General features: G+C 40.3%; 1 protein-coding gene across 1 annotated transcript in view; it reads right to left on the bottom strand.

Annotated features, from left to right (window-relative positions):
- Nucleotides 1-22,450, bottom strand: part of PLCE1 (phospholipase C epsilon 1) — a 147,280-nt gene extending 124,830 nt beyond the window's left edge. Inside the window, exon 1 of the mRNA XM_072339606.1 lies at nt 22,313-22,450. The gene's annotated coding sequence lies outside the window, so the exon portion shown is untranslated. The remainder of the gene's footprint in view (nt 1-22,312) is intronic.
- Nucleotides 22,451-22,817: the final 367 nt, after the last annotated feature.

The raw sequence follows: 22,817 nt of genomic DNA on the forward strand, positions 1-22,817 counted from the left end.
GCAACTCATCTAGAAACGTTCTGATACTATTTTTTTAAGCTTAAGTCTATATACAGCAATGCTTATCAAGGGGCAGGGAAAAAAAAGCCAATAGGCAGCTGTTATTTCTTGATCTTTGTTTTACTTGTGACTTTTTGTTGCTATACAAAAAAGCAATACTTCATAACAGACACAAAACATGCATATGTTAGTCTTCAGAGTCCTTTGAAGGATTTCTTTCATCTATCCAAACATCTCCGTCTATTGATTCATCCTTCCTGTCTGCAACAGAAAAATTCCATGCAATCCAGTGAATAGACAAGCAACTGAAACATATTCACAAAAATACTCTCCATAATATTGCTAAGTCAAGAATAAAAACTAATGGAAAGGATTGTTACTGCAAAGAATATACTGTTCACTGTGCTACATGATGAATGAAATCCTTACTAAACAACTTCACTGTGAAAGGACAAAAAACAAAACAAAACAAACAACTTCATTACACAACTCTGACAGCTTGTGTAAGTGAATTCTAGATCACAAAAATGACCACATATATTGAAATTATTTCCTCATTCTTTAATAGAGAAACTTAAAAATTGTAATATTAATAATAAAAATCACTTTGCTGATTTGCTTCTGCAAAGAACTGCAGAAATCAGAGGTCCACTTATATCCCCAGAGACTGCCCACAAAGCTCATTCAGTGGCCCAGACTGTTCTTCCAGGGTTTTCCCAAAAGCTTCCTTCAACTTCCTTCTCCCATCTCTCCTGATACCAGTTTCCACACATACAGCCTCCAAACAGCTTCTACCAGATTCTTTTTCCTCTAGAAAATTTCATCCCATATCTTCCCCATCACATACTTTTTTGGTCACCCTTCTCCTCAGCTCCAGAGGCTACATGCCTGTCTTTTCTATCCACCAGCATCACTCTTCTATATGTGTCTGTCTGAAATCCAGTTCCTCTGTAATAATGTCTGCTTAAGAATATCTGTGTCTACATCCAGCTGTTCCCACCCTCTCATGGCCACTGCAATGTGATAGGGAACTGATCCACCTCAAGAATTTTTTGCTCAAGTATCTTTACAGCTAGATCACTTTCCCAATTCAGCCTCCGTATGGTTGCAGGAACACCTGTGCTACAACAGCAAACAGAGAGGACTGAGAAAAGAGGAACAGGCTGCTTCAATTGGCTTACACATCTCTGCAATCTGCAAACACAGTTCAATGTTTCAGCCATGTCCATCCAGCATCTGGCCATCACCAAAACTGGCAAACTCCCCCCTGTCAGCACTCCAGGCCTTCAAGTCCCCATTACCACCCCTCACGCATCTTGTCACCGCAGGTTCACCCAGTTAAGTGGATTCAGCCACAAGTCCTGTCAGGCAACTTCCCTTTCACCCAAACAAACTGATTTGCCTTGTGGTCACACAATCACTCAAACATACAGAAATAAAATATCAGAACTGCTTGGTAGGGACCACACAACTCAGTAGCTGATTAAGTTTAGATCACATTTACTATGATGTCTAAACCCACTCTGAACATAAAAATCACAACATAAAAGAAAAGCTATCTAGTGCATGGGTATGTTAAAATCTCATAAAACAGCAAGTAAAAAGTGTAATGCCTCTGATCTATGGACAACTGCAAAAATATCTCAAAGTGAGCTCTGCTTAACAGATGACAAGGGTTTCATATGTCCTCCATTACTCTCCTCTCAGTCTCTGCTTTCCACTGTAATCAACAGAATTCACTTCAGCATGCCCAGCAAATTCCTTAAACTGTTGGAATTCATTAGACATGTTATGAAGTATGTTAATAGCGCTATAAGCGTTATCAAGTGCAAGACAAGCTCAACCAATAAAACAGTATTTTGCGACATACTATAAAATCACAGAATTTGCACTCCCTATGTCTTCCCCTACCTGCATATCTGCATACGGGTGGTCAAAGCCTTGACCCTTGTATAAAAACCTCAAATATGTAAGTGCATTTGCATATAAAATTATTCAAAACCACATTTTCCTGTTACACATTCAGCTCAAAGCACACCAAATTCACAGTTAAAACTGCATATAAAAGCATATGAACTAGCTGATTAAACCTGCACTGAATTCAACACGCTAATATTTCCTAAAGCCAGTAGATTATCTGATGAAATCCACTAATAACTACAGTGGTCCATTTTACAAGGATCAAGTTACATCAGAAATGCAATGCACTCCTTTTACTCAGAAAAGGAAAGTAAAAATATAAGAAACTAGATCCAGCGTCAGTGAATCATCTTGTATTCACAGGTCAGCCAACAAAGACACAGGAATAATGAAAATAAATAATGTGACAACCTTTCAGCACACACACTCACAAAATATATTAAGTCTGAAAACACAGGACACAATACCAATTTGCCTACTTTTTTTTTTTCCACTGCTGCAAACACTTTAAGACTGAAAGTTCAAGCCAGTTCTAATCAGTATTAAAAATAATGTATAATAATTCCTAACTCTCCAGCTACTTGGGATTAAAGATTACAGCAGACTAGATAAAACATACTGCTAGAATAATCAGAGACTATAAAATTAGTATCAGTTTAACCTTTAATTCCTCATTCAAGCTAATTTCCTTTTGAAATCAGCAGAAATTCTGTTTCAGAGAAAATAATAGAGTATGTAAAGATTTACTGTGCTACTTTGCCTAAGTAAAGGTATCAAAAGGATCAGAACAGTCACACAGTGGTACACTGGAGAGCCTTTAGATGCTACGCTGTCAGGGAAAAGATGATTAGCTCAACAGTTGAAGATGCTGGCTGCACTTCAGGAAGAAGCAAAAACTCTGTTAGAGGCAAACAGAGCTAAGGGCCTCATAGTAAAGATGAGGATTATTCAGAGAAGCTATATGCTGCCAGTGATGCCAAACTCAATCCAGTATTTATGATGCTGGGGGAGGTTTACGGAGAAGTGGGTGAATGCCTGGTCGGGGCCAAGGGTGCAGAGAGAAAAGGAGACTGACAGAACTGATAGATATGCGAGAGAACAAGGCGCATACCAATAGTTTCCACGGGTAAAGTGCTACTAGACTGGGATGAAAGGTAATTCAAGACAGCTGAAGGGCAAATGCAAGCTGCCTGAAAATCTCCACTTCTTCAAAGGCTGTGCTGGGATGCTCTTCTAGCAACTTTCGTCTATGTGTTTTGTGTATATGGTGACTATTAATCCTAAATTGAGTTTCAGCAAATTAATAAATGTGGATGCAATGCACATGGTATAAGTAATCAGTGAGTATGAGATTCTTGGGAAACAGTAAACTAGGGGAAGAATTTGGCATGGGTTAAGTGGATACAAAACTGTAAATCATTATCTCACGCCACCCAGAAAACAGTGTTTAAACAATGTAATCTCAGTTTAAGCTCTTAAGGAAACAACTGACTCATGAGAAAGGTTGGTTGCATACTATGACTGCACATTAGCAATAAAAATGAGCTTATTCAGTTTGGTGTTTTTTGTTTTGTTTTGTTTTTTTAAAGAAGTAAATAAATCACAATTATTATTTTTTTCCCAGACAAAGATCTTGAAAGGAGTAAGAAAACCACATTTATTGACTCCTCTTTGATTTACCCTTTTAGTAGGGTAAATCATGTTACTAGTTTTTAGCTTAGTGTCTTATCTCAGAAACAGAGAACAGACTAGCATAAGAACAGGACAACAATGTGTCACCATCAGTTTTCTAAATCTCTCCTCTGCCCAAGGAACCACAGGGAACAGTAATGAAGAAATAGTCAGGCTCTTAAAAATCATTCAAGATGTGCACAAACCCTATTTGAACAGTTGGAGGCAAGTTATAACAACATTTTACTTGGCACAAAGCATCGTGCCGAACCTCAGATTTACCACCAGTGTCTGTGTTTCAACAACAGCAAAAAAATCTCAAAGAACAACAGTATTTATATACCCATGTCAAGTTAGAGAGGCTTTTTTTCTAATTTCTAGAATACTTATCTAAACATGATCTAGTATTAGATGTCTCAAGCTACACAAATGGTTGCCAGATGGTGAACCCTCAACTGCCTCATCATTCATCACTACATCAGGCAGAATCTGAAGCTCCTGCCAGATACCAGCTCCAAGCTGCATTTCTTTACATAACCCCAGTTTCTGTACAAGCAGAAGCACTGAGAGAACCTCTGATTGAGTTCATCTTGCTGTCAGTGTCAGTTCTTTATAGATCTGAAATCATGCACTTAAGTAAACTTTGTTTGGTGGTTACTTGAAATTCATGCTAAATGACCTAATTCTTGAAAGCAGTAATTTCATCATCAGCTCTCTGATGAGTCCTCACATCTGAAATGCATGACTAACCATTAAAAGTGAGATTATTCCTCTCCATCTTTAACCAAGTATTTCTGGAACACACTTTCCATAACTCTGAAAATGGTCTTGAGCAGACGAAAAGGATTTCAGAGCACTAGGTCCTATCAGGAAAAGGGAAAGTAGTAGAATCTATAACAAAAGCATTCAAAGAGCACAGAACAACTGACGATCAAACACATATAAAAAGGTAGACAAATAATGCTTATTCAATAAGAAAAACAGGAAATAGTAATAACAGTAAGAAATTTTAAAAATCAGGTAGAAGAAAAGAGGACCAGTACATCAGAATTTCAAGATATAAGAAATCAAAAACAACCATGCCAAGTATTAAAATAAATAAATAAATAAATAAAATTTAAAAATAAAAAATAAAAAAAAAAAAAAAAAAAAGATTGAAAATGAAATCTAAGGTGTAAGACAATTAACTGGCAGGCTCCAACCAGATAAGCTGGTTCCTCATTCCCTATCACCTTAAACAAAGCATCTTCCCTGTCTCCTGAATGTGAACTCCTTTAGGGCAAGGGAATAAACATATTGAGCCAACAAAAAATGACTCTACAACCACAATCATCTGGTGCCACTCACATCATCATATGAGCTGACAGAAATGGTCCAAGCACAAAGCAGGGAGAACATGGAGAATCCAGGGCCAATACAGGAACGTATAAGCAGCACCTCACATTGAGAAAGTTTTAACTAGTTATCAAAATACATCCTAAAGATAAATCTACCAGAACACAGGCACATAAGCATAAAAATCTGAGCAGTAAAATCAACTAAGTTACTACTAACAAATAGGATAAAACACAGCAAAGAGGAGACCATAAGGAAAGATCCATTTCTTAAAAAGCAGGAAAAGAGATTTATGACACAGAGAAGACATATTTTATGCCTGCATCCCTTCCTTCAAATACTAAGTGTTCATTAGATCACATTTAACTGGTCTTTACACAGTTTTAAACAAAGGCCAAAAGCTCACAACACATTTCAGGTGGCATCTGCTGGATCTGGTTCCAGTCAGCACTGCCATTACAAACATTCAAGTCAGATTACAGAAAACTCAATAAGCTTTGATGGTACAGAACTGAGAGATGTTAAGAGTCTGACACCTAATTTTGCCTCAGCACGGGGGATTTCCTGACATCCCTTCAGCCCTCAGCTCTTCAAGGCTTACATGATCTAATATGGACAAGTTTAGTGGGGAAGTTCTATTTAAGCACTTCATAATTCAATCACTGTACATCTGCTAATTTTTTTTTTTTTTCTTTTGAATTTTTTCTGTAAGCATATGGGTTCTTTGGAAAATACACATCATGACACACAATTAGTTCAAAATGATGAGATATTTCAGAGGCCTTCTCAACTAAAACCAGCAAGATTCAGAACTTCTCTTGCTTTACTTAGTATTTTCAATAAATTAACAGAGAACATATCGTTGATTCTTCCTACTTCTTTCTTACTTGAATTTACATATGCTCTAGAGAAGTGTCTTTTTAGTGTGAAAATAACAGAAACCGCAACACTCCTTCCCAGTGTCTGAATAAACTACCTTTTCCTAATTTCTTTTTAGCTTTGGTTTAGCCCTGAACTAAACTACTATGAAGGAAGATGTGCCCTGGCCACAACACAAAAAGACAAGGCCAAGTAACACCTTTGTCTCTTTCTACCTCAAGCAGGTCTCCACAAAATTAGCTTTGTCTTTAAAAAGGGGATTAATGGAATCTAGTAATACTACATCCTTAACGACAAAAGATCAAAACTGCCTCATTCACTCCGGCCCACTCCGGGTCTTGCACAGATCTTCAGTGAACACCAAACGACATTCTCACAGCACTGATGAGTGCGGACTTCAGAACCAACAATCATTCTGTCAAATCCTTTGAAACGCCTACAGCTTCGAATGAGGAAATAATGCAGCTATCATCCAATTTCAAGGCTTCGTCTACCTCTGAGGATTTTGTGGTTCTGGATTCAATGCCACCATTCATAATCTTTGTTCTATGCTTTAACAAGTTCCCAAGTTCTCCATGTACACTTCTTCATTCATGGTTTCGCAATCAATTTATACAGTTTCTCCTCAGTAAATGGAGCGTAGTTGTTCACTAATGTAAAACACTTTGAAAAATAACAGAAGGATCTTCTACTGATTGGGTTCATAGGAAGTCCGGCAAGCAAAAAGAAAGAAGAGGACACGAAGGAGTTTTGTGCACAATCAATGTCAAATACAAATCACTTTAAAAACACTGCAAATGGTGTTTCCATTAAAATACAAATGACAACAATTATTTTCATCAAAACACAAACAATAGGTTTGGGAAGATCAATTGCTCGTATTTCCTCTCATTTGTCAGTCATTTCTGTGGCCTCAAAATGTTAACACAAAAGAGAACACATGCATGCAAGCATAATTGTTCTGAAATCTGGATATCAGATTCAAAATCTGCCACTTTGAAATGTTAACTGTTTACAACAATGAGTATTAGTTGTAAACATGGTATACTCCCTCCATTGGTGATGTTTTCATCGATATCACCATAACTAAAGGACAGTATCTGTCAAAGTCAGTTTTTTTGATCTTTTAGAAGTTAGTGCCACCAGCCCTACCTCAAGCTGAGCTTTTCAGACACATGGGCAGGGCTGGGACTTTACACCGTGCCAGCCAGACTCGAAGCTCTGTATGGAGCAACATCTACACCTCCAAGCAAGGTTTCTCCTTGCACAGGTATCTAAGTGAAAGAAACATGCACGCTGGTTTCTACAGCAGCACATTTCTTTATCCAAATACTGGAAGCAAATACAAGCATTAATTCTGAGGATCTACAAGCCTTGGCTTAGCAGCTTGTAACCAAGCAATACTTCAAGCTCAAGGTAAGGATGCTTGAAACCATATCAGCACTGTTATTTCTCATCCTCCCCTGTCCTGAAGGGGTAGCAGAGAGATTAGCATCACAAGGCAGAAAACCCTGCTCCTCCAGCAGGAAACTCCAGCTCTGGCAATCCTCTATCAGGAGTTAGATTCTATGATCCTTGTGGGTCCGTTCCAATTCAGGACATTCTATGATTCCATAATCTAGTCCCAGAACAAAAAAGTGCCACTGGTATGTAGTGTTCCTATCACCTAGCAATTCTGACAAATGGAAAGCCATGCTCATAAAGGATACGAAGAGGCAGAGACATATTTTAGTAAAATATAACAGTACATTACCAAGAAAACTATCATATTGCTGAAGTTTTAAAATTATTCTAAACCTAGTCACACAATGAGGAACAAAAATACCTCAGGTTCCTACCCTTGTTTCTTATTCCTCATTGCATTTTCTCATGTGAGCACCCAGGCCTTCTCACTATCCCCTCCTATCACAGTCCTGCATATACACCAGTAGTTGTAATTCTAGCTACATGATGAGAACAGAACAAATCCATCATAAAAATACTTCTAACTACTAAAAGACTGGTGGCTTGCTAGAGATGCATTAAATCACTACAGTTTATCTTCTATAAACCCCACTAACACTTTTATTCACATTGTGCTAAGCTACAGTACTCCTATTAAAAATTTTACTTGAGTAATAATATATTACTGCTGAGCTGTCATAACTATAATAAAAGTCCATTAAAACTGGAATCCTAATATGTTTCAAATAAAATTTAAAATAATCTGTAACAAAAAAAGTGTTCAGTTGTCTACCTACACATTTATACTTACGTATGACAATTAGGAAGTTTCTTTACACTATTATTCCTTCCAAGATAAATGGAACTATACACAAAGAAAGTTCTATGTTAACAACAACTACCACACTCCTTAAGTGCTGCATCCATTTCTTTAACAGCTTAAGCTATTTGAAGGAGACAGTTCTGAAGACCAGGGTAGAATGTTTTCATATATAATTATTATGCATTTATGCAACCCTCTATTTGAGGATCTTCAAAATAATTGCAGTGAATTACTGTATCCATTCTAAACAAATGCAGGTATATTGCTTTTCTTAGTTATCTTTTCAAGTCTCTATGGAAGTAGGCTATTAAGTATTTCCATCTGCTTGTGAAACTCCTACTTACCTCCAGTAACTTATTACTGCACACCTGGGCTTCATCCTTTCTTTTGGGAGAAAAAGATAACCTTAAGCAAATGTTCAACTTAAGTGCAGCCGTCATAAAGCAACTCACTCCTTGGTTGTACAGTCAAGCTTCTTGCTTCATGAATAGTAAGAATTTGGAGTTCTAAGCATGAAAATCCTCTCCCTTGATAAGATGGGACTTTATCCTAGACCTTTAGTCTACTTCGGACTTCATAATATAGTTAGTTGGGATAAGAATGTGTGCCACAAGCTAATTCTATACTTATCTCACACAAACAATCAGCTGCTCTAAGTTTGTTACATTTCTTAAAAGTTCACTCTTTCAGCTGAATAAATGGAAAGTAAACTTTAAGTTGCAAAGTTCCTGGTGAAATTAACGAACAAGTATTTCAGGGTATGCTTGATGTTCCTGAAGAGCATGCACTAGCTAGAAACAACAAAACACAGCATCACATACCTCAGTTACTTACAAAAGGAGCGAATTCCAGCTTCCTGCAGATTTTTCTAAGTTGAATGATAAAGCTATCTAAAGAGATGCTTGCTCTAACTAAAGGGGGAAATGGTTTTAAGTTAAATAAATACTAGGGGAAATGGTTTTAAGTTAAAAGAGGGAAGATTTAGGTTGGATGTTAGGGGGAAGTTCTTTACTAGGAGAGTGGTTAGGTCCTGGAACAGGCTGCCCAGGGAGGTTGTGGATGCCCCGTCCTTGGAGGTGTTCAAGACCAGGCTGGACAGGGCTCTGGGCAACCTGATCTAGTAAAGGCGTATGTTTGGTGGCCCTGCTAGGCAGGGGGGTTGAAACTACATGATCCTTGAGGTCCCTTCCAACCCGGGTCATTCTGTGATTCTGTAAAGCGTTTCTTACAATTGGGGTATTACTAAGGATTCCCTCCTACCCAGATCCTCTGCTTTCTTACAATGGTCAACTCTCATCAGGGCAACCTCTTCACAGCCAGATGATTTACAGAACTTCTGTACCTGAGTAACACCAATACAAAATCTGTTACCTAGCATTCTTGAGAGCTGCACTTTTGTAAGGAAACTGATTGCAACAGGCTAAGTTCAAAAGTTGGCAGGAAAAGACATAATGACACACAGTGTGACTTTGTGAAGTCGTTTCCATAAGAAACCAGGCTAAAAATGCAGTCATAACTTGGAAAAGAACACTTCCTTCACTGGAACACCCTTTTTTATTTTGACATAAGCAGCGGTTTGTGCCAGAGAATCTGCCCATATCCAAACAACACTGCTTCATTAAAATCTGGAAATGCTACTAGTCAATGCTGTTTTCCCTCAACTAGATATAGTAGATATGTTCTAATTTACCTAGGCATATGAACATAAGACATTACGTTAAATGACTGTTACATATACAGGCTACAATTTCTCAGCTGAACAGAAAGATTAGCTTACATCCATTTGATTGCACACCCTTGTTGCTAACATATTACTTAATATACTTAAGCCCAAAGGCATGTTAGAATGCCTACTCATATGCCTGATGTACACCTCAAGATCCAGCAAAAAAAAAGGGAATGCTACAGTTAAATAAGCCAGTGAAACAAGCCACAATAAGTTCTATAAAAGAAAATGAACTAGTGCGTACATGCTGAAATACTCAAGGTTATTTCTGCTGTTACAGTTAATGGAGATAAAAACTATTTTTTTCTGTATACTACTTCAACTTTATAATGACAAACCAGTGCTGCAACTAACACAAAGATAGACAGTGTTAACCTGGGCAGTTTCATCATACAGGTATCTTTCAGAAAGAGCATCAGGGCCGAGTGCACCAAGCCCTTAGCTGCTGCAAGCAGCTGCACCCACAACTCCCACCACAGCCCCACCAGACATTACAGCTCAGGCTTATCCCCCAACTCAAGCTGAGCTGCATCTCAAGCCAACGTGGCCCTGTTCTCTACTACTTCTGACATTCTGACCAAGCTCATCAGTCTGACATCAGACCAACTACCAGCTTGCGCTGGCCTCAGGATCTGCTGATAGACCCATGTGTCCTCCCACAGCCCTCCCCTGCAGCTCTAGGAAGAAGGTCTTGGACTTCACTGCTAGCTAGAACCATGTTCTCATGGCAAATGATAAGAAGCATTTGAGGAAATCTGTGATGTAGTGACACTGTTCACTGAACATAACATATCTGTACGTCACCAGCAGTGGGAAGGCCAAGAACGGTGATGAGGAGGTTATTCTGAAATGCGCAACCAAACACTATCAGGCTGATATTTGGGTTACAAACTGGAAGATAAAGAGTAGCTCAAGCCTTGTAATATGGCTTCTCTGGTGCAAGATGGCAATAATTGTTTCACGTAAGGAAAGAACTCCGTGCACTAGATACCAAATTTCACCTGCAGATCTGCTGGTTGGAATGATCAGTGACCTTGGCAAGCAGCTGAAGGGGTTATGAAGCAATATCTGAAATGGAAAGAGATCCCTGAGGAAAGGCAAGGCAGCAATCAAAACTAATGGTCTGTGTAATCTTGTAATCTACACTGTTTTCAAAAAAGAAAAAGAAAAAAAACCGCTTATGCTAGTAACAGTGCTTTGCCTACAACAAAAACATTGGATGTAATGTTTCAAAACAGAGTAAAAACAATCATCTCAAAACACTTTTTAATGCAATGTGTATTAGCTCCATGCCACAGCCTATCAAATTCACTGATGATAAGTAGAGAAATAAGTAGACTAGGATGATAACTCAACGATGCTACCCTTCTGCAGCACTAATTTTACCAGCCCTTCCAACTACCCACTAGACCTTGGACCTTGGGAAGCCAACAAGGAAGAAGCAGATCATACACAAGGAAAGTAATACTGTGCAAAAATCTAGAACAGAGTTCATGGATAACAATAAATGACTTCTTTAAGGAAAAAAAAAAAAAAAACACACACCAAAAAACAAACACATAAAAGCAGCGCAGGTAAATGAAAGCAGACTAACCTGTCCCCTGTGAGTTCAAATCATGTATTCTTAATTCGTCCTCTTAGGCATGCTACTGCCACACCTCAAAACAGTCACCTGCTCCCACAGACCTTTTCTGTTGTGTTCTTTGCCAGATCAGTGCATCCTGTAGTTTCCTGTAACTTCTAAGGTGGATGTGGGGGACACACAGAGGAGGGACTGTGTGGTTTTTTGCACTTCAATATATACTGAAGTGCAGTTATGTTAAGAATACACAAAAAGCACCATAGTTAACCTGCTTGCTCCTCATGCACAGCTCAAATAGCAGTTACCTTTTTAACAAAATATCTTTTCACTTTTCTTTGTGCTTCTGCAGCCACAAACCAATTCTTAGAAGTCTGAGATCAATTAACGATTGGCACATTTACTCCTAAATTTGTAAAGTTCCAGAATCCTTGTTAACAACAAACTCACATGACTTTTGTAGAGCAAATGCATCCACCCAAAGCCTGTAATGTGGTGAAAAAGAGACACCCTGCTACTCTTTGGTAAGCAGCAAAAGGGTACAGCTCTATGCCAAAGAACCTGCTTTAGGGGGGAAGGGTTGGACTAGGAGATCTCCAGAGGTCCATTCCAACCACTACAGTCCCATGATTCTGCAGTTACCAGGATTCGGAATGTCAGAGCTCAGACCAAATTTACAGAACTGAAAATGAGAATGAAGAGTAAATTTTGCAGCTGACTCATCTTTTAAACTGTATCCTGAACTCTTAGAGTGGCAACCTAACAAACAGGAAAAAAAGCAGTGCAGAGCCTTTATAATCCTGATACTCTGAGTGCAGCACTATTATTTTGCATCAGGTATGAATCTCCATGTCACTGCTTTGGTTACTTCCTGTCATCTAATAATACATACAAGCACAGAACATATTTAGCAATAAATTTCAGAAATTATCACTGTACAATTCAATATTCTGATTTTTAATGTCTTAGATAAAAGTTGGGTAATAATGAATTACCATTTGTAAATGTACCTGTATGTATTAAAATAAGCCTAAACTTCACTGATGATTTCCTTTTCTCTTCATATTTCTACTCCATCTTACATTATCTTATATTGCCATGCACCATTTAATGCACCATCAGATTATCTGAATACTTAAAGTTTTAAAGCTCTGCATGTAAGAAAACAGATACTGGAGTCGCCCACACTTCAGCACACAATCAGACTAGATAATGAAAATATCTTTCAATTATACATTTACATGTATATCAAATACTTTTAAAAACGAAGCAAGATTTAGTAGAAACGGTAACAGACAAACAATATTAAAACAAACAAACAAAAAACAACAACAAAAAACACAAACCCACCATAATATCAGTGCAGAGATAGCATTTTATAATGATATGTTGAGACTAACTAGAAAAAGAAATACTGTCACACCAATATTACGGGAGAAAGAACAGACTGAGCCATATGAGTTCACTGCAAATGACAGCTGTTTTCCTGGGGGCTTTGGGCCACATCTAGCAGGAAAGAGACTGACAAATTCTACCAAGATTAGGTCAGAGACTCAACGTGTGCAAAGCCCATACAAAGATCAGAGCTTCCCTTTTTTGTTGATGGAGGAAGGGCCCCAGATTTCTTGCTCTTCTGGCAAGTAAAGGGAAAGCAGCCAACTTTATTTGCATTTGCTGGCCAAGAGCTGAGACAGTTTCTGTCTCAATTCAAACTTGAAAACCTTTACTGGGGTGCATATGGTTGCTAATGGAACAGAGCTTTACTGTACACACAATAAGTAATGTGGGAAAAACATGAGACTATCAGGTAGAGGCTATCAGGCTTTTGACCTGATTAAATCAATAATCTAAATGCCCCTGTAATGTTTAAAATAATTTTGGTAAATGTAAGTTAGAATTGTTTTTATTCTTTCTTCTTAATGGTTTTCTGCTCTTCTCAGTGGTGTCCTTAGAGCTTGAGAAAACAGAAAAGCTGACAGAAGACTGCGAATGGCATTATGAAACAAAGGAAAAGTAATCAGAGCACCACATCAAGTCAGGGGAAGGCACATAAGTTTAAAGTAAAGAATGAGTCACATACAAATTAGAAACTTTATTGGTCATCATAATTCAAATGCTGTTATATCAAATAGTTTTTCCTTGCTTACCTTCCTCAAAATATTTCTACAGCTCTCCCACTAACTTGTAAAACAAACCCAAGCAGCTTTCTACAAAGCACTCAACTGAAACGCAGGTCAGGGCTACAAAGAAGCCGTCACACAGGATGATACTGTGCTGCACCATGGTAACTGCTGTACGTTATGTTTTGGCCTCAAAATTATTAGCCTTAAGAACAAGTTTTATGTACCTATCCAATTTGAGACAACTGCCCACTAAGGATAAACATTATCACCTTGCACAACAAAATAAACAGTAGGAGAAACAAAAATATCGCGGGGGATACAGACATGGAGGCAGCTTTTGCCAAATCAGAATGACTTTCCTAAATTCTAAGAGAACACACAAATATTGCCCTTCTGGTGGGCGGCCACAAAGACTCCCAGAAAAGCCATTGCTGCCTTTCCTATGCCTCTCAGGTAACAGAACTCAAAACGTATCTAACAAACTGGATTCTGCAAAAGAATTCAGGCAGCCAGAGTAGCCTATACAGCCATTTGAAAGATGTTACTGCATATTTTAACGCTGACCTGTTTTATGGCCTGCTGTCCAGGGAATTGTTTATTTCTGCAAACCACTACCGAACCTGGCTTGCAAATCAAGAATCACAGTTCAAATTGTATGGAGAATTAATTTCTAACCAGACTTCACAGTACTGTTAATTCCTACAGTCACGTTCTGAGCCTTGGAAAACACACCGCTTTTTCTAGATGTCCCTAGTCATACTGCTGTATAATTACTTGTATTCTTTAAAATCATTAAAAAATAAAACATTTAGATATGGAAACAACAGGAAAATTGGAATAATAGCAAGGTTTCACATTTATTATTTTTAATCCAAACTAACTTCGGAGGGGCAGGGAGGAAAATGATGTGGAAGTCAGTGCATTCAACAGTTGGCGCTGCCAACACAGTTTTCATAATTAAACCAGTTTGTTGGCACAGCCCTAGAATGGACTTGATTGGAGTGACTAAAAAAAACACAACAATGAAATTTAACTGCAAGCATTATTCGCTGACTAGTATCATGGATTACCTACTATTTTTATAATTCTACCAAAGAAATCTAAAATTTTACCATTTCCTGATCCTGGAGAAGTGGAATGGGTCCACATACATCCTAAATTGTTGCTGATTTCCAAGATATTCCTATTGCCTTATAGAAATTAAAAGATCTCATATCTTTCTCAGTTGATAATACACCTCCTATTACACAGGATATCGCACAGTTTTAAGATATGAGGGTGTACAGTTGTAACTGTACAATTGTAAAGTTGACAGATAACCAGAGGTTATGTAGAAAAGAAGATAAACAACAAATGCTCACCGATTCCAAGGCTTGCTGCAAAACTCCACATGGGAGCAATCTCCAGAAAGATTCTGCCTTAGTGGTGGTCAGCCCTTAAAGGAGACCTAGGAGAGGTGGAGCCAAGCTCCATCCCTTCCATGGGCACAGCTGAATTACCTTCACCTGTGCTCCCACAGCTGACCCCTCGCTTGCCTCACATGGTTAATCAGAGGTTCAGGCTGTGATCAACAACTTCCCATACAAAGGGAGTTATAGAATTTGCTGCACAAGCATAAGCACAACAAGCAAAACAGTTTCATCTCAAAAGCTGATAACTGAGTTACACTCAAATTGAGGTAAAAATAAAACATTTGCTATAGCTCAGAATCTGTTGGAACAAGAATTCCAGCAGACCACTAGACAAATATTACATTTAATAACTTAGAAGACTCAAAAGACCTTCTTACCCCTGGCCCTAAACTAACATTTTATAAGAAGTATGTTCTGTCTCCATAACAAATCCTAAATGTTTCCATTACTATATATATATAGGCAGTATCAAGTTTTAACTGTGCAACTAGATTGGTAGCTGACAATACTTGCTCAACACTAACAGGAAGGAACAATATTAACTTGATACTGTTGCTGTATAGCAGAACTAGCCACCAAATCTCAATTTTTAATGAATGCAACATTCTGGTACCAGGGTTATATGGACGTACTCAACTTACATCTGGTTTCAGGAAAGCTAGATGAGAATGAAATCAATTGAGCAGTACACTCCAGGATTCAACTGTTTCCAAACAAGTTTCAACTCTACATCTTCACCTATAAATGTTTTCTGGATAAGTATCAAGAAGGAATTTGTCTCAAGTAAAATGGACCCTTCGCCTCAAACTCCTATGCCTTAAAATAAATAAAATAAAAATCAACGAATATTTTTTGTTTCAAACCCTGCAGTGGAATCTTGAAATACTATCTCTGAAGTCTGTTTGAACAGGGGGACCAAAAAGTAACTGGATAGCAAAAACTGCTTTTATACACATCGTATTCCTGCCAACATGGAATAAGTAATGAAATAAAAGCAGCAGCATCTCGTGTTTGATGCTGGCATGGATTTGTGCTAAACTAATACAATTTCCAGTAGAGGCCAGAAGAATCCAACCAGGAATACCTTGACAGACATAGCACAGACTCAAGGTTTGTGCATGCTTAGAAGAATTGCAAAAGTCATAAAGTTGACCTAATATAAAATCAGGAAACTTTTTGACCCGAATAGAAGAGTGACTGACTCTATGATTCTTTGAATCTATGATTCTATGACATTTCAAATATGAGGTAAAAGCTGGTACTTTTAAAACTGATTAATTAACTGAATTATAACATCTGTATCCTAACTTTTTAATTTCATCTGTAACAGAGGCATATCCCACAAACCATTCGCCTGAAACACAGGAAGGTTTGCAGGATTCTAGAACATGGTATAGAAAAGCCCATGCTTTCAAAATTATGGGAGGGAAAGCACTTTTAGGTATGAATCAGGTATACAGACAGTTTTACAGTTTTAATGTCTAGGACAGAAAAAGCTGTCCAATTTTCTTGTCTCAATAAATTACAATAATCCTGCTTTTTCAGAAACGCTGCAGCCTCTTTATAACAGGGGAAAGGCAAGGCAGAGCTGCTGGGCTGGATGAGATGCTGACAGACCTGTGGGGAGAATGGGAAAAGGGCTGCTAAGTGACATGCTTGTTGGAAGTGTGGTCAGCCATGTCAGATCAGATCCCTTCCTTGTACACAGCTTCTGCAGTAACACAAGTGTATGCCCGCTGAGGCATGGGTAACAGAAACACGCCCTGAAAACAGAGGTATTCATCACTTCATGCACTTGAACTAACACTGCAGGAACTGACAGCGTGTAACCACTGAATTTTCTCTTGTGGAAAGCAATCTGTGACTCATCACAGCCTGAGGTACAACTGGCAATATGCTAATACCACATGCTGTTATGTCAAACCAAAACTAACAAGAATAAAAGAATCAATGGATGTCACTCTACACTAGTATCAGCCACACCTGGGTAGCATCTGCATAAAAGGACCCATGATTTGGCACCAAGGTGAAACTGGAAAGCATGCAGAACAGAAGCAAAATCTGAAACTGAAGGTATTACTGGTGTGAAGGGAGCACTGAGCAACACTTTTTAGAAGGGCCCTCCATAGCTCACAAGGAGAACAGATCGTTTTGAAAACAAACAAAAGGAAAACAAAATCAAACACACAGTTCTGGAACTGAACCACTGAGTCTACATATTGCATGCCAGTAGGCTTCAGGACCATTCAGAAGATTAGTATGTTTAATTTGGATGATAATTGTAGAATTGTTATACAACGACAGATGACGACATAACAATAGCTATTCCACCAATTCATCCTATGAAAATGAAGTAAATAAAGAAAAAGCCCTACAATTTGTCTCATATTTAAATTACTCAGGCTACTGACATTGGGGAATATCTCTAAGCAGGACAGTCTGGTGGTTTTAGTTAATGACACGTGTTGATGTCATTTCTTAATATGTTTCTCCGTACTTAACTTCTGTGACTATTGAGAGAACACCACCACCAAAGAGTCCCCTTGTTTATGTTCTGCTGACTTAAAGCACAGAATAGGAGCACATGTATATTCAAACCAGTTATAGCAGCAACATTCTGAGTGGCCGTTCAGTTTAAAATACTTCCATCACAAGCAGCTGTATGTTTGATTTTATAGCACTTACTTCTACTGCCTCTTTCATAAACTCACTTCTAAGAAGTAAGAAAGAAACGGTGCAATGGGAACAAAGCAGAGGTAATTATGTAAGGTTCTCTGCCTCTTGTATGCCCACTTTGTTCTCTGGGGAAAACATGCAAACAACAGACCATTCACAAAAGTATCAGCTGCAGTGAAAAATTTCAAGGGCTCTGAAGGAGCCTCACTAAGAAGTATTTTCCATCCAAAAAATGCAAAGTACCGCAATATGAAGGAGTTCAAGAAGCATTATCTGCCTGGCACTGTTAACACCTCTGCCAGGTGCCAGACATTAACAGAAAAGCAGCCCACAGCATAGCTGGTGAGTGGCCACGAGTTACAGAAGGGAACTGGGAGACAGGTTTGGCCCACCAGCCTGCTGCAATAACTCAGGCACACACAGAGTGAGCAGAGACCTGTGCTATACATGAGGAACACCACAGTATAGTTTCCCCACAACTTTCAGAAGGAACAAAGGTTTTCACAGAAGATCAAATGCACTCAAAAATCATCAGAAGTGTGAAATTTAGTTACTACAAGTTTATAAAGATACCAACCAGTTCTTAGAAATTTCTGCCCACTGACAAAATAATTGGATTATAAATGCATTAAAACAACAACTATAATATACACTTATGCATGAATTGAAGAACTAACTGGTTAGAAATACAGCTTTGACAACTGTTGAAAGCATGAATGCTACATGAAACAAGAGCAAAAACAGTACATCATCTTCAGAAGGCAATTCAGCCTGGATATTAAAACATGGGGTTTTCTTTTTCCCCTCCAATTTGGTAGGTAGCAGTAATCCAAAACAACCACAGCAGTCCTGAGGGAACTTAAAAGGAGGCATTCACAACAAGGAAGTTCTGCAAGAGGAAACCTACAGGTTGCTCTTTAACATGAATTGTTGGCACTGGAGAAAGCAGCAGCTCCTCAGCTGCATGACCCCAGTTAATCTCGCTGCATTCCAAAGGGAAACCAAGCTCAATTAATACTGCTGAAAGATACCCATACTGCTACAAAAAGAAAGCCACCTACTCCAAGCAACAGAGCTTTGTATTTGGAATAAAGGAATGCATTATTAAAAAGTTAGAAAGAAGATGCAGTGTAACGAAAAACTCAAATGCCAGAGATCGCAGCGGCAGCATTCTTGCCGTATGCTGCAGCACAGATGCAGAAAAATACTGTGGGAGGAGAGGTCTCACATCAGAGCATTGTCTGAAACTACAGACAGCAAGGTCCCACTACACAAGGCAAGGTCAATGCAACTGGAGAGTCATCTGTTTAAGAAAACATACTATTATTAGATGCCAGTTATGCAGCACTTGTGCATACTAATAGAATAAAAGCATTACCCCAAAAATGTTTTGAAATGGTAGCTTTGCCCTTACACTCACTGATTTTCCACTTTCTCTGTCCCATTTAAAAAATAAAAGAAAACTGAATATGAGCAATCAAAAATGAAACGTCCTGGTATTTTCAGTTTCTTTAGTTACTTATAAAAGTGGTACAGCAAGTAAAACAATCTAATGATATATTCAGTTTTTAGAAACGTGCTATTCCATTTAAACTGTTGTACTACATTATTAATTACTGATAGCGGTGTAAAATAGAAAGTATCCCAGAGTTGACAACATATGTAACCTATGAAGTTGTGCCTCAGACTACTGTGGGTGGAATATGACAGTCTGTATACAGCTCTGCAGAGCACACCTCCCTTCACCGCCACCCTGCTTCAAAGTTCTACTGGGCTCCATGAGAATTTAAGCCGTCACAGAGGCCAGTGCTACCTGGAGCTCTGTCTCCAACAGCCTGTAAATCTGAGAGCTGTGTGGGAACCAAAAGAAAGGGTACTTCTGGGGAACAGAGCATAGCATTGAGCTCACGGCTTCCCGCTCAGATAGCGCACCCATTTTCAGCAACCAATGGCAAGCAGACACAGCACTGGAACGTGTGGATTATTTATGAATGACCAGGCAGTTAAGAAGAGAGAATTGTGGATGGCCTAGTTTAGAATCAGTGACGTTCATTATATTTTGTACAAATATGTCAAAACAATAGAGCATATGAGACCACTGAGGAAAGGTGCTCCTCCCACAGTGATGTATCTATAAATTAATTCCAGTGTTTCAAGTAAGATAAAAATTCCTTAACTCGAGAACAAGGCTGGAGGTGTGGGGATAGGGGGACATATATACCAGAGCTCCCAGCACCACCGTCACCACTTCACCCTCAACTCTTAAACACAAATCTCAGTTCACTAGATAGAAGTTTTGCTCAAAAATGAGAGAGTGAAATATGACCAATCTCTGGCATAGCCTCCACTGTGGAAACCCCACCCACGAGCAGACACATGCACAGGTCTGCCAAGACAAACAGAGCAGAATGCAGACTAAGCAGCACTGCTCTCCTGCAGCATGCACTCAGCCACGCAGGTCCCCCAGCACACGTGTGGCAGCTCCTGCTAAAGGCGATTAAAGGCAGCTCAAGAAAGGTCCAAATTAACCTAAGGAAAACCATGGATTTCAAGCTGGCACGCTAATAACCTTCTTTGCCAAAGCCACGATGAAAAGCGTTATTTAAGAATTAATCAGACCACATACTAAAGGCATGGCCACCATTCAACAGGGCGTGCTGAAATGACTGTGAGTGGCTGCACAGCCAGCAGGTGAGGCAGCATGTCTGCCCATGTTGGAGCCGCGGGATTCGCTCCCATGGGAGTCACACAAATTTTCCAATCGTATGCAAAACAAAAAGTGAATTACTGCTAAAAGTACCATTAATGTCATTTATAAAGTTTAGGGCTCACAGTCATAAACCAGTATCCACGTTGTAGTTAGTGCCATACAACAGAGAACTGAACAACGGTCCTTGTTCCAAACCTACTGCCTTTAAAATTATCTTCTTTCCAACCAATAAAGAACTCCTGCAAACTTGCAGGTAAGCTCAGCTGAATAAAACACAGTCTTCAATGGAAAATCCCTATGCAGATCATGGACACAGATTCATTACTTCATTACTTCCTGCCTCCTTTATAAGTCAGCTCTTTTTTTTTTTTTTTTTTTTTTTTTTTTTTTAGTTTCAAATCCAAGAACTATTGCTAAAATACAGCTGCTCTTCTCCAAAAAAGCTGCTATCTCAAGCTATTGTAGCACCATCACTATCCCTCATGAACATACTTCTTCTATTCTGGATTTTGGCACAGGTTTTAGTCACTGGATCCCAATAATCTTATTCTTCTTAAACACAACAGTCCCTTGACACAACCAATATTTTCTTCTACAGATTCTTACAAGCAGGCATCAAATTACTTTACATAATCTTAACATAGAGAATTCCTTTTCCACATCTTAGAAATGTCCCAAACCTTCAATTGCCTCATCCGCTCTTTTATGACCTTGTTCTATAACTTCCAATAGGTAAAGTTTTCAGAAGCTTCTTATTCTGTAGCGGCACTTTTACATGTCTCAAACTTAAGAGTTTGACCTCACTTTCTTTTTTCTTTAGTAGCTGGTCAGGATCCTGGTATGCGAAACGCACTTGTTTCAGTCACTATACATCCCATTGAATCAATGTCAATGGACAGACAGGAACCGCACCCTCCCGTCGGAGGCCACAAAGAGTCTTAAGAACCAACTTCGTAGCACGTGTGAAAACAGAAAGGAGCTCATTACTATGCACCAGACTAACACCTCCGAACAACGGCAGAACACGAAAAAAAATGCTTGCATGGCTAAGAACGACTTCAGTAAATCTTCACTACTTTGTGCAGACTGGATGTGGTCCTTCATGACTTGGGAATTTCTGCATTATTTTACTGGCCACTCAAAACAACGAAGCATTTCCAACACACAGAACACAGCCATCTGTTTCTGGTTTCGCCTCGCCTGATTGCTCCCAGATCTGCTCAGGTGTTGTACCAATCACACACCACTTGTTTGCTAACTTTCACAGGATGAGGTAGTAGGGATCACGATGGTTATCTGTGTGTGGAAGCATGACTTAAACCACACGTCGGGGCTGCTCTGCAGTTATGGCTACATGGCTCTTCCACGCACAGCTGGTGGCTTCTCTGAGCCCCTTTCAAACACAGGAGTACATAAAACGGACGGGACTCAAATACTTAGCAAACTTTTGTCACACAAACACAACAGCGGGCTTAGTTCTACCCTTCATACGAATGCCTCACCAAGTAAACAACAAACATTCGACAGTTCTTCGAAGCACAGCGGATTTTTTACTCATTTCTGTACCGTTCTTGCCAGCTCTTGTACCTCCTTTTAGCAGAGTTCGGAGCCACGTCCACGAGCTCAGCTCCGCACCACCTGTGCAGGTGGCATCCGGAGCCGAAACGCAGCGCACGCAGCACCCCATTCCCGGTGCACAGACACCGCGCTCTCCCGCAGCAGCTCGGGCAGCCCCGTGGCCGGAGGAACACCGCCGCGCACAGCCCCGGTCCTGACTCGCAGTCACAATGGGCAAACCCCACCTAAAAATTAAAAAGGAAGGCGCGGGGGGAACCGTAACGATTACGGGCTGTAGGATGAAGGCAGCCCGCCTCAGGCTGCTGCTGTTTGGGGTTCCCTCGAGCCCCCCCAGCGGAGGGAGGGGATCTCGGAGCAGCGCGATAGCGGAGCCGGGAACATGGCCGAAAGCGGAGCGGTAGCCCCCGAGGGCAGCACGGGGCGGGTAGGGCACGCACCTCTCAGCACAGCCCCGGCATCCTCTTCTTCCTCCCGGGACCGCCGGGGACTCCAGCCGGGCTCCGCGGCGCGGCTCTCTGCCGGACGGGGCCGCCCCCGCCGCTGCCCGGGTCGGCGGAGCGAGCCCAGCGCCTACCGCGGCGGGACGGGGGCGGGGGCTGCGGACGCGGACCGCCCCGCCGGGCCGGCGGAGGAGGGACAGAGCGACGAGGAAGGCGCTCGGGGCAGCGCAGGCGGCTGATTTGGTCGCTGGGAGGGATCCCCAGGGGGGAGGAGGTTCAGCTGGGATCTCCTCGCGGCGCGCTGAGCCCGGCGGTTCCCTCGCGCTTTCCACCGCGACGGAGCGCGAGGGGCGTCCGTGCATCGGCTCCTCCGCCCGGGACAGCCTCGCGCCTCCTGCGGGCACCGCGCAGCAGCAGCACCGCGCTACTCGGCGAGCGCCGCGCAGAGCGCATCCTTGCGGCCGGGACGCTGCCCCCGCGCCCCTCCGGTCACGGCCCTACC

Source organism: Excalfactoria chinensis, chromosome 6 (assembly GCF_039878825.1).
Source record: "Excalfactoria chinensis isolate bCotChi1 chromosome 6, bCotChi1.hap2, whole genome shotgun sequence".
Classification (NCBI taxonomy): Eukaryota; Metazoa; Chordata; class Aves; order Galliformes; family Phasianidae; genus Excalfactoria; species Excalfactoria chinensis.